Source organism: Chiloscyllium plagiosum, unplaced genomic scaffold (genome assembly GCF_037043375.1).
Source record: "Chiloscyllium plagiosum isolate Xiang-an unplaced genomic scaffold, Cpla_swu_hap1 HiC_scaffold_5, whole genome shotgun sequence".
Lineage (NCBI taxonomy): Eukaryota > Metazoa > Chordata > Chondrichthyes > Orectolobiformes > Hemiscylliidae > Chiloscyllium > Chiloscyllium plagiosum.
The window spans coordinates 5,525,492-5,538,435 of NW_028270143.1; the positions used below are offsets into that span (position 1 = coordinate 5,525,492).

Genomic DNA, 12,944 nt, shown 5'->3' on the forward strand with positions numbered 1-12,944 from the left:
GGAACCCTCCACTGGTTTGTTTGTCATTGGGGGAGAATATTCCCTCAAATTCTCTCTTCCATGTTGGGTTTAAGGCCTGTTCACTTAACAGTGGTAAGGAGTGAACCACTGATGAGTCATCACAGGAGTGGTACTTGTGTTCACAGCATGATGCAGTTTATTGCAATGTGTGTTTTGCTATCCCACTACAGGTAATATCCTCTGTTCCACTCTCTCAGAACTGTTTATAATTTTAAAGACCTCTATTAGGTTAAGCTTCATTCTTCAAGTCTTCGACCCTATTACATTTATCACAGTTAAATTTGCTGATGATAGTAAAATGTTTGGCACCCCCACAGAATTCCCTCCCCCAAAACAGCTAACCAGAGAGCAACAGCTCTACTTTACACACAGTGCCACTGGGAGTGCTGGCTGCCGCCGGTAATATACCTTCACCATTGGATTCCTGGAGGTAGGTGACTGGAGCAGGATAGGGGTCACTGGGACGGTGTTTCTGGGAAGGTGCTGGGGAATCAGTTTGGATGCAAGTGCAAGTGGTTGTCTCTCAATAGTAACACACCCCTCCCCCCACCCCCTGATCATGAGTCCTTTGTTTGGGCACTATTCAACTTTGAAAGAGGGACATCTCCAGAAGGCCACTTCAGGAGTCATGGGAAAGACAAATTATTCCTGGAAAGTCCCTAAGCCACCTCTAGTAGTCCCAGTGAGCTCAGGAATAATGGCCTTTAAGTGACCTAATAACAAGGCTAACGAACCAGTGGATGGGTGTTCCATCTTCTCTCTCTTTAGATTTCCCTACCTCAGAGAGAAATGCAGGCTGGGATATCGAATATATTCAATACTAAGTTAGACAGATACTATCTGCAATGGAATGGAGGATTATGGGGTAGATAGGCAAATGGAGTCAAGGTCATAAATGGATCAACCATGACCTTACAGAATGGTGAAAGCAGACACTGAAAACCCAAATGGCCTATTCCTGCTCTCATTTTTGTGTTTGATTTTACAAAAGAAAAGAGGCACAGTTTAGAGGCCCTTTCCTGATGTGTTCGCTCACACATTTCTGACATTGTCCTTGCATATGTTCTCTGCAACTTCTCCAATGATTCTATGTTCTTTTTTGATACGGTATCATGACACACTGGGGCTGGGGGCTGGAAATCCTGGTCCAATAATGCCGGAGTTATCACAGATGTGAAAAGATTTAATAGAACTATCTAAAGTGCAAATCCAATTTAACTGACACACTTCTAACTCTCTATAATGTAATCGTTACCCCCTTTACATAATTCCCATACACATATGAAATAACTCCACAGAGGCCAGTAATCCATCACCAAGTCGCCTTTTATTTACAAGTGGAGAGTCCTTGACACTGATCCAGCTCCCTCAGAGCCCACTCTCAGAGTGAACAGAGCCTCTGACACTCTTGTTTATATCTGTCAGCCAGGGCTCCCTGATTGGACCAGATTTACAGCCCCAACCAGAGAAACCATATTCTGTGAGATCCATCTGGCTGACCTTGTTACAGTAATTACAACATACATACAAATAGACACAACAAATACACAAGACAAGTCACAATTAATATGAACTGGCAGAAACATAAAAGTCAGTGAAGCATAGTTCTGGCACCAGTCCAGATTACAGGCATTGATGAGATGTTTTCCTTCAATTTGTTTTAGCTCCTTTTGACACTTGGATGAGGGCACAAAGTTGTGGTTACACCAATTCTCAACTTTTGTCATTCGCCCTTTCCGCATCTTTGAAGATTTTCTTAAACTTTTTTCCTTTGAAGAAGGGGATCTGCGGATGGAGAGAATGAGTAGCTCGCTGCTTGGCATTCTGTTTTTCACTTCTGCCCTCACAGAAGGCAAGTGAGATGTTCTCCCCTTCACAGGCTTGATATTTCTGCTGCATTGTCCCAACATTAAGCTGTCCAGGAACCTACCCCCGAGGAACAGCGAGTAGTGTTCAGTTTACTATTTCCTGGTCTTGCAAACCTCTGGCACACCTTTTAGTGATTAGCACAAAGAAATACCTTTGTTCCTGTATCTTACTGATTGCACAATTCAGTGTAAGTTTATTGTATTAAATAATGGTACCTAAAATTATTATTCCTAAAAGCTAGATCTACTGCTAAATAATTGATTTAACTATGCTCTAATTATTGTACTGTAATTCAATATCATCCTCAATAGCAGAAAATGCAAAATTGCAGTAACAAAACTGACATTGGAGTAAGTGACTTTGTTACAGCTGAGTGGGAAAGTGAGACAGTATAACTCCATTACAGAAATATCCTTATCCCAGGTGTTTTGATGTCTCTGAAACCAAATCTTTAACCATCCCAGAGAAGGTATCGATTGACTGGTAACTTGGAAGCTTTTCTGTGCTTTTTGCCGAACCGTGCAAGGACGTTAACTGCAGGGACACCAAGAGGCCATTATCATCAGCAATCTTGTCAGCAGCACCACGCTGCTGCTGGGAGATGCCAGAATGAGTCACAGTTTGAGTGCAGCCTTTCCCTAGGAAATGAGAACAAACCATTCTGAAATGTCTATAGTCACAATTGCAAAGGCTGCACACTGACAAATGAAAAGTGTAAACAGACACCATAGAAAAATCTCTGAAGTAATCGTTACTGAACAGTTGAGAAGAATCACCATGGTGTTCCAATGGATGTATAATGAAGAGATCCAATGACCTGCTCTTATAGGTTTGCTGTTTGTTATGATCCTTCACTCAATTGATTCAAGAGCACTGTTTATTTTGTATTTAACGAATAGTGTCTACGTCCTGCTGTTTTGTCTGTTGAATCAAATTCTACTATAGATTACCACTAGAAATGACACAGAATATGTACTTAGAAGCTCTACAAAATGGTAAGCTCTGCAGTTTTTTGGTTTCCTTAATAAGAAGATTGTCACAAGACACACACGTTATATCAAAGGGTTTGCTATTGCAGACAGAGCCACATTTAGATATCAGCGTGTCGGGAAAATGCACCTCAAATTTCCAATCAAACACGTCAAGGCTGGAGTTTTTGCTCTGGATGCAATCAGTGATTAGAGTCCAAATTGTTTTCAGAATTCCACCAGACTTGAGGAGTTATTTGTTTTCTCAAGTTTTCACTCAGATCCATTTATATATCACTGTACAATCTGCCAGAAACCCGTGCAATCAAGCATCATTTTAAAACATAATTCTTTAAAAATAAATTTACTTTAAGAAATAGCCCATGAAATATTTAATAGTAACTTGACACAAGTTGGTTAATATAGCTGAAAATTGATTCAAGCATAAAAATAAGCATTTTAATTAAAGTGTCAATCCATCATTTGAAGGTGTCCCCATTTTAAATTACTGAAAACAATCTTTAAAATTGTTACATAAACATTAAAGTGCAGTAGCTTGTTTCTAGGAATTGAAAATTAAATTACAGTCAAAAACCTTACAATCTGCCAATTAGAATCCTTGTATCCAAACAAGCAAGTCCAATTTTTAGAGCCTCCTCAAAAGCTCAAGGATCAGTTCAGTCATGGACACATCTAAAGGGGGATTGTCACAGCTTCATTTTTGGTCTGGGCTGACATCGAGCACAATGGTTCGGATCTCTTGACAGAGTTGCTGAAGCAGCAGAGAAAGTTATACATTAGGATCAAATAGAATCGCTGACACAGCATGTTTGTGAGAATTGTCTGGGAATTTGAATTTTCCATTGGGCAATTTTACTGCATCTGGAACACTCCGTAAGTGTCCAGTAAAATCAGAAAATTTGGAGATATCCAACTCATTTAAGCTTAACAGTTATCCAGAAAATATTAGAGGATTAAAAATTTACTCCTACTCCTGAATAACTATTAATCTGAACTCCCTGACTCACTATTGATCCGTCTGTAACTCTTCCCACTGTACCTCCCTGATCCCTTACATCCCTACACCACAGACATCCTCCAGACCTCTGACAACCAGCCCCTGACCAGATCCCCTGTGTCCAACCCACTGCTGCCAGATCCAAAACTACTGGACCGAACATTTCCCACCACCTACTGGTCAGCTTGAACCCGAAACCCCATCTCAGAACGGACACCTGCTCTCCTGCTAGCCTGACACACCCTTCCTATCTGAACCAACACTCTGACCGACAGCAAGACCTTCACCAACCCAACAGCCTTCTGCTGCCAACTTGGCACATTCCCCTACCTCCCTCACATCCTCCGCCTATCCTGCATACTCAGGCATTCATTCACTTACCTAAAATCTTGGCATCCTACCCAACTGTCTCCATATCACTCTCATCCACCTGGTGCCCCATCAACCTGGTAAGGTACCAACCTCACTCACTTGGCTTCCTATCCATGTAGCACGTACCCTCCTTGCACCTTAGCCACCGGGCATTCCACGTACCTTACCCACCTCGCACAATGTCAACCTCAGCCACTTGGCATCCTGGGTACCTTATCTTCTGCCACACCACCCATCTGGTACTGACCCAGTTCACCCACCTGGCACCACATATGCCTCACTCACATGGCACACTACACCCCCAAACAGCTAGCTCAACACCTTCCTTTCCCCCAGTACACAACCACCTTATCAGACTGGCTTGCTGACTGTACAACCAACTGCCACCCTAACCCCACACTTAGACGGCACGGTGGCACAGTGGTTAGCATTGCTGCCTCACAGCGCCAGAGACCCGGGTTCAATTCCCGCCTCAGGCGACTGACTGTGTGGAGTTTGCACGTTCTCCCCGTGTCTGCGTGGGTTTCCTCTGGGTGCTCCGGTTTCCTCCCACAGTCCAAAAGATGTGCAGGTCAGGTGAATTGGCCATGCTAAATTGCCCATAGTGTTAGGTAAGGGATAAATGTAGGGGTATGGGTGGGTTACGCTTCGGCGGGTCGGTGTGGACTTGTTGGGCCGAAGGGCCTGTTTCCACACTGTAATGTAATCTAATCAAATCTAAATCTATTTACCATTTTAGAGGAGCAGTCAATGTGACTAGCTGAGTTGTTGGACAATTAAGTCACTGAGCACGAGGCAAAATGAGGCATGCTCCCTGTGATAACTTTCATCACGGCTAGCTTTTTTTCTGGATGCCTGGGAAAGTTCATTACAGGAGACTTCTGACTGAGAAATATTAGTGTAGAAGAGATCTACACGTAAGTGGGTAATTTTTAATCGTATCAGGCTCAGAATCAGACTGTTTGCTCCTTATCGTTAAGCTTGCTTCTTTCACTCCTTATGCACCATAACACTATTTTTATCTGTACATGGCTGTTTAGTGTAGTGTCTAAGACCTCTCCCTTCACATGTTCATTCTACGCTGGCTGTTGTCTCTCTTACTCAGAGTCATGTCATCAGTCACATTATCTTGATTTACAAGATTGTCATTAAGCTACATCCCCCCACAGGTTTCTCTCTACTTGGTCTCCATTATTCTCCCACTTAACTTTTATTTACTTACACAGGCTTCGTAAAAATTAAGATCATTATTGGCATTGTCACTATGATCGTCATTATCAGCATCTGCCTCCACCCTTTCTAAAATCCAAAGCTCCAGGTTGAGTCAATTTGGAACTATGACTGGAAGTGCAGACTTGGTTCACTTGAGTTCACACGAGGATAGTGACACCTGAAAGAGATGCACACTCTGTTCCCTGTCAAATATGGTATAGGTATGGCTGTCCCATATTCTGTGGTAATCACAAGTGATCTCACTTCTTTGTTCACAGAAGATCATTGCCTTTCTGTTCCCCGTAAATTACCTTACAGATATTCTGACAATAGAAGATCTTAGACGATGTTTTTGTTTGATGACTGTGGTTTCTGACTTCCTGTTCTTTAACCTGGCCAACAACCCTGACTTCTAAGGTTGACAGAGGATTTTTTTCCCTGTGACTAAAACCATTTGCTGTGTTTTGCTATTGACTTTCTCTGATTATTTACCTTCATATGATTTTATATTTGCCCTGAGCGTTGTGTTCTGAAACTGATGCATCTACTTAAAACATCCTACCATTAATAATTCCCATGGTGAGTACCCCTGAATCAACTTAATTTTCAGTCAGAATTCTTTTGCATCAGTGTCTTAACTGCTCTTTCTACTTCACCACACAACTAAGAACTCCTGAAATCCTCAGTGATGAGTCGAGTTCTAATGTCTGATATGAATTTTTCTGGGAAAGCATTTATCATACATAGCTTTTTCAGTGTTTTGAGCATCGAGTCTGGTATGGTTGATTGGGGGTTGGCACTTCAGTTCATCCCGAATAATAGCCTATTAGACCTAAATTAGTAAAAACCTAAAGAATTGTGGATGCTGTAAATCAGAAACAAAATAGAAGTCGCTGAAAAAGCTCAGCAGGCCCATCAGAACTGAAGAAGGGTCACCGGACCCAAAACATTAACTTTGATTTCTGTTCGCAGATGCTGCCAGACCTGCTGAGCTTTCCCAGCAACTTCTGTTTTTGTTAGGCCTAAATTAATCTTCTCTCTAAAATCGAGCATGCCAATTGTTAGCCTTTCCTATGGTCTTTCTAAAAACCTTGATGAGATTATTGTCTCTGTAGGCACCTGGCTGTCCCTGGCACACATTTGCCCAATGAAATATAATCTCCTATGTCATCAGATGTCTGGTCACCACACTGATTGTTGTGCTCCGACTATGCACTCCGTAACACTGGCATTTCCCTTTTAGAGTTTCTGTAGGACTTTTCTTTACATTGGTTTTAGTGCAAACATTCTACAGTCCATCAATAAATCTTTGACAATTGTCAACTGTTGCTTCTGCTTGTAATGCCATGGAGTCATTTAATCATACAGCATGGAAACAGACCTGTCAGTCCAACCAATCCATGCCGACCACGTTCCCAAACTAAACTAGTGTCACCTGCCTGCGCTTGGCCCATTTCCCTTCAAACCTTTTCTACTCATGTATTTATCCAAATGTCTTTTAAATGATATAACTGGATCTGCATCCAGCACTTCCACTGGTAGTTCATTCCACACATAAACCACTGTGTAAAAACATTGCCCCTCATGCCCTTTTTAAATCTTTCTCCTCTCATCTTAAAATAACACCGCCTCGTTTGGAACTCATCCACGTCAAGGGAAAAAAAACCGTGGTCATTCACCTTATCTATTCCCCTCATAATGTTATAACCCTCAATAAGGTCACCTCTCAACCTCCTAGTCTCCAGCGAAGATAATCCGAATCTTTCCTATTTTTATATCGCAAACCCTCCATTCCTGGCAACATGCTGGTAAATCTTTTCGGAACCGTCTCCAGTTTAATAATATCCTTTCTTTCACAGAACAACCAGAACTGGACACAGTACTCCAAAAGAGGCCTCACCAACATTTGCACAACTTCAACATGACGTACCAATTCTTATACTCAAATGTCTGAGCAATGACGGCAAGTGTGCTAAACACTTCTTAATCACCCTGTCTACCTGTGATGCAAATTTCAAAAAATTATGTACCCACAGCCGTGGGTCTCTCTGTTCTACAACATTACCCAGGGCCCTCCCATTAACGGTATAAGTCCTGCCCTTGTTTGTTTTACCAAAATGCAATACCTCACATCTACCATCCCTCAGCTCATTAACCTAATTAATCAAGGTCTTTTCGTAATCTTAGATGGTCTTCTTCACTGTTGACGATGCCACCAGTTTGGTGTCATCTGCAAACTTACAAACCATGCCTCCATATTCTCTGTCTTTGTCTGCTGGACTATATTTCAATCACCATTGCAGACAGAGTTGTCTGACCTGTGCGCATTTCTTGTCAGATTTTTCGTTGGCAACAATTTTCTGAGCTTGTCCTCAGCTGTTGGTAAAGAGTTAGTTATTGCCAGCAAATAAGTCTCAACTTTTTCGACAAAAATAAGATTATTTTTGTTCTTCTTGGCCTGGTACTGCCCTCAAGGGTGTATTCATTGTTACTTCCAGAAGATGGACTATATAACAGCAATATCTTATCAGCCTAAACCTGAATCCTTGAATGCATGGAGGCATTTTTGAGATTTCTTCCAAACCCAGTAATGTTACTGAAGACTGGTGGTCCACCTTAACACAAAATGATGGTTCCATTAGGTATTTTGTGAACCTTTCATATACCCCCATGTAATTGTTAATGTTTCCTTCCCAAGGGTTGTGTACCTCTGTTCAGTCTCCATGGAAGTTATCAATACAAAGTAGATCAGTTTTTGTGTTTGTGTCAGTTTGTTCTTCAAAGAAGCCTGCTCCTAATCCTGTGAACAATGTATCTGTGGCTGTCATACTGAATAAGCCTGGATTGTAATGGACTAGAACATTAGTAAAACGTAGCTTCTTCTTCATTCTTTCAAAAGCTGGTTTTGGCTCCAATAGCCTTTTTACAAAAGTTCTCTTATGGGTTACGTAAGACTGACTAAAATGGGGGTAAACTTGCCAACTTGGTGCACCTTGACTTCTGTACATTACTCAGGTAATTCACTAATAACTTGTGCTTTCCTCAATTCCACCATGCTGTCCTTATTCTTGCTGAATATGTCCAAGGAATGTCTAACTCATTTAGGAAAGTTGGCATTTCTCACTTAGTAGGAGAAAGTGAGGACTGCAGATGCTGGAGATCAGAGCTGAAAATGTGTTGCTGGAAAAGCGCAGCAGGTCAGGCAGCATCCAAGGAGCAGGAGAATCAACGTTTCGGGCATGAGCCCTTCTTCAGGAATGAGGAGGGTGTGCCAAGCAGGTTAAGATAAAAGGTAGGGAGGAGGGACTTGGGGGAGGGGTGTTGGAAATGCGATAGGTTGAAGGAGGCTAAGGTGAGGGTGGTAGGCCGGAGTGGGGGTGGGGGCTGAGAGGTCAGGAAGAAGATTGCAGGTTAGGAAGGCGGTGCTGAGTTCGAGGGATTTGACTGAGACAAGGTGGGGGGAGGGGAAATGAGGAAACTGGAGAAATCTGAGTTCATCCCTTGTGGTTGGAGGGTTCCTAGGCGGAAGATGAGGCACTCTTCCTCCAGCCGTCGTGTTGCTATGGTCTGGCGATGGAGGAGTCCAAGGACCTGCATGTCCTTGATGGAGTGGGAGAGGGAGTTGAAGTGTTGAGCCACAGGGTGGTTGGGTTGGTTGGTCCGGGTGTCCCAGAGGTGTTCTCTGAAACGTTCCGCAAGTAGGCAGCCTGTCTCCCCAATATAGAGGAGGCCACATCGGGTGCAGCGGATGCAGTAAATGATGTGTGTGGAGGTGCAGGTGAATTTGTGGCGGATATGGAAGGATCCCTTGGGGCCTTGGAGGTATCCAGGTGGATGGGGTGTGTTGGAGGCAGGAGAAGGGGTCGTCAGAGGGTGGGCAATAATCCTGGTTGAAGAAGTAGGTGCAGAGGCGAAGGCGGCGGAAGAATTGTTCAATGTCTCGCCGCGTGTTGAACTCGTTAATCCGAGAGCGTAGGGGAATGAAGGTGAGGCCTCTGCTGAGGACTGATCTTTCATCCTCAGAGAGGGGTAGTTCTGGATGATGAAAACATGGCAGGGCTGGGAGCTAGGGCCTGGAGCTGGGAGTGGGGGCGGGGTTAGGCGTTGGGGCGGGAATCGGAGTGGGGACGGAGATCGGGGCGGGGTGGAATTCGGCATGGGGACGGAGATCGGCGTGGGGGCAGGATTAGGCATGCGAACGGAGATCAGCGTGGGGGTGGGGTTAGGCGTGGTGACGGAGATCAGCATGGGGCGGAGACATATGCGGCGTGGTCATTGTGCAGGTGAGTGATGTCACTGGGGGCGGAAGTGGCTGCGGCGACGGCAACCCAGGGGGCAGAAGTGGCTGTGGCGACAGCAGAAACGGTGTTATTCCCCATAGCCGTGGATCCCGTGGAGGTCACGAATCTGTCGGCGATGGTCTTCCTGGTGATCGTGGAGGCAGTTGTCTGGGTGGCGATCGCGGAGGCTGTAAGGTCGGTGGGGGCAGAACCCTCCAACCACAAGGGATGAACTCAGATTTCTCCAGTTTCCTCATTTCCCCTCTCCCCACCTTGTCTCAGTCCCAACCCTCGAACTCAGCACCACCTTCCTAACCTGCAATCTTCTTCCTGACCTCTCCGTCCCCACCCCCACTCCGGCCTATCAGCCTCACCTTAACCTCCTTCCACCTATCGCATTTCCAACGCCCATCCCCCAAGTCCCTCCTCCCCACCTTTTATTTTAGTCTGCCATTTCTCATTTAGTGTCAAGCTTAAATTCAGTAGTGCCTTTAACACATCCGTGGACCTCTGGCCATGTTCCTTCCTCATTTTATCATGCACTGTGATATTATCTGAATGGAAAATAATTCCCTACTTCACTTGCAGAATTCTAAATATTGCCATTAGGAAAGTCTGTGGTGCAGAAGAAATCCTCGTGATATAAAAACAGAAGTGCTAGAAAAACACAGGTAACATTTTGAGTCCAGGATGGCTTCTTCAGGACCTGTTTGTGTTCCTATGTAAATGTGGTCCCTGTCTTTCTCGATGATATTGGTTGCGGGTTCTGAAGGTGCTGTTGAAGGAACCTGAGCGAATTGCAGCAGTGTACTCTGTAAATGTTATGACCTGCCACCTCTGTGTATCAGTGAACAGAATAATTATTGAAAGCAGCCAATGGGCTGCAATGTCCTTGTGATGTCAAGCCTCTTGAGTATAATTGGAGTTGCATTCCTAAATTGGGCTTTATAAAGGGCAACAGGCGCTGGACAGACAAGAGATGAGTTAATTGCCATAGAATTCACAGCCTTTGACCATTGTTTGTAGCAACAGTGTTTATATGGCTACTCCAGTTCAATTTCTGGTCACTGGTGCCCCTGAAGATGTTGATACTGGGGAATTAAGTAATGGTAATGCCATGGCATGAATGTTGCTTCCATTTATTGGCCTAAACCTTGATGTTGTCCACATTGTACTATATATAAACTCTAACTGCTTCAGTATTTCAGAAGTCCAAAATGGTACAATCATTGCTAAACAACCTCACATATGACCTCATGATGGAGGGAAGGTCATTAATGAAACAGTTGAAGATGGTTGGGCCTAGGACACTACCCTGAGGAACTCGTGCAGAGATGTCCTGGAGCTGAGATGTTTTACCTCCAATAACTGCAAACATCTCTGTTTAGCACTGAGAGAGTGATTTTTCCCCATGATTACCATTGACTCCAGTTTTGCTCGGGCCTGATGATGCTACACTCATTCAAATGCTACTTTGACGTCAAGGACAGTCATCCTCACCTTTTACCTCTGGAGTTCAGCTCTTCCATCTCTGTTTAGATCAAAACTGTAATGAGGTCAGGAGCTGAACACCTCTGGCAGAAACCAGATTGAGTGTCAATGAGCAGGTCATTGTTTTGCAAGCACCACTGATGTCTCTGTTCATCACTTTGATGCTGAGTCTTCCAAGATCTCTTTTTCTTGCCTCTGGAGTCTCCTCTTTTTCTCCATGTCTTACTCTGTCTGAGGAGTCTTCCTGCTTTTCTATTAGCAGCATCTATGTAGTTTTCCATGATCCTAACCTGCTTTTTGAATTTTCCCTTTTCATTTATGTTGTGGTATCATTAAACTGTCTTAAAGGTAATTTGCTGGTTAGGTCTGAAATCTATGTAGGAGCACAACAGCAGTATCTTTAGCTGACTGACTTCCCTCGAGCTCACCTCACAAATCTCTGCAAATATCTTTCCACCTTTTGGACACTTGCTAAAACCACTGACCAAACAATCTGAATATATTCTTAAAATTAAACGAAGATGCTGCAAACCTGACATAGAAACAAAAATTGCTGGAGAAACTCAGCAAGCCCAGACGTATCTGTGGAGAGAAAGTAGAATTAATGTTTCCGGACCAGTGACCTTTCTTCAGAAGTATTAGTAGCTAGAGAAAGGAGGCATATGTGCTGAAGACAGGGTTGGGGTGGGGTGGTGGAGCTGAGGGGATAGGAGTAAGCAAGTAGATGGAGAAGGAACCCAGAGTGACAGAGAGAAAGATGATTGGACAGATAAAGGGATGGATAACGGTAAGTCAAAAATTATCTTGAGCTTCTAGTTTCTTGCCATTTCAACACTCCACTGTGTGCCCTGGGCAATATTTCCACCTCGGGCCTACTGTACTGCTCCAGAAAGTTCAGTGCTTGAAGAACAGCACCTCATTTTCCGCAGTCTTCAGCACTCAATGCACCTTCCTTTCAGTCCTTTACTCAACCCCACACTCCAGGTCCTGTCATCATGTGGGCTGTTTTCAGCACAGCCAGTCCATTTTTACCTCCTGATGCTCCCCATTGTCAGCCTTTCTTTCTCCCTGGCTTACCATTATCCATTCCTTTGTCTGCCTACCTGTCTTTCACTCCTTCTGGGCTCTGTCTTCATCTATCACTTACTCCTTCTCCACTAACCCAACCTCATTCCACGTCTCCACCCGCCACGCCCCCCACCCCTCACCAAAACCCCCCCCTGTCTTCATCATATTTCTTTTCCTAACTACTAATAGTTCTGACAAAGGGTCACTGGACCCGAAAAGGTTGTAGAGTCATACAGCATGGAAATAGACCTTTCTGCTGAACTCACCCATGCTAACCAGGTTTTCTAAACTGAACTAGTCCTACTTGGCTGCGTTTGGACTATATTCCTCTATACCTTTCCTATTTATGTACCTGTCCAAATTTCTTTTAAATATTGTAATTGTACCTGCCTGCACCACTTCTTCTGACAGTTCATTCCATACATGCATCACCCTCTGTGTGAAAACGTTGCCACTCTGATGTCTTTTAAATATTTCCCTTCTCACCTTAAACTTATGTCCTTTAATTATGCACTCACCTGCCCTGGGGAAAAGACCCTTGTTGTTCATCTTACCCATGCCCCTTGTGATTTTATCAACCTATATAAGGTCACCCTCAGCCTCTTATGCTCCAAGGAAAAGGTCCCAAGCTATCCAGCCTCTCCT

At 43.9% G+C, this 12,944-nt stretch overlaps 1 long non-coding RNA gene across 1 annotated transcript in view; it reads right to left on the bottom strand.

Annotated features, from left to right (window-relative positions):
* Positions 1 to 1,346: 1,346 nt before the first annotated feature.
* The window catches only part of LOC148149862 (uncharacterized), a 72,513-nt gene continuing 60,915 nt past the window's right edge, over positions 1,347 to 12,944 (bottom strand). Inside the window, exon 3 of the long non-coding RNA XR_015757149.1 lies at positions 1,347 to 2,528. This is a non-coding gene — a long non-coding RNA (uncharacterized LOC148149862). The remainder of the gene's footprint in view (positions 2,529 to 12,944) is intronic.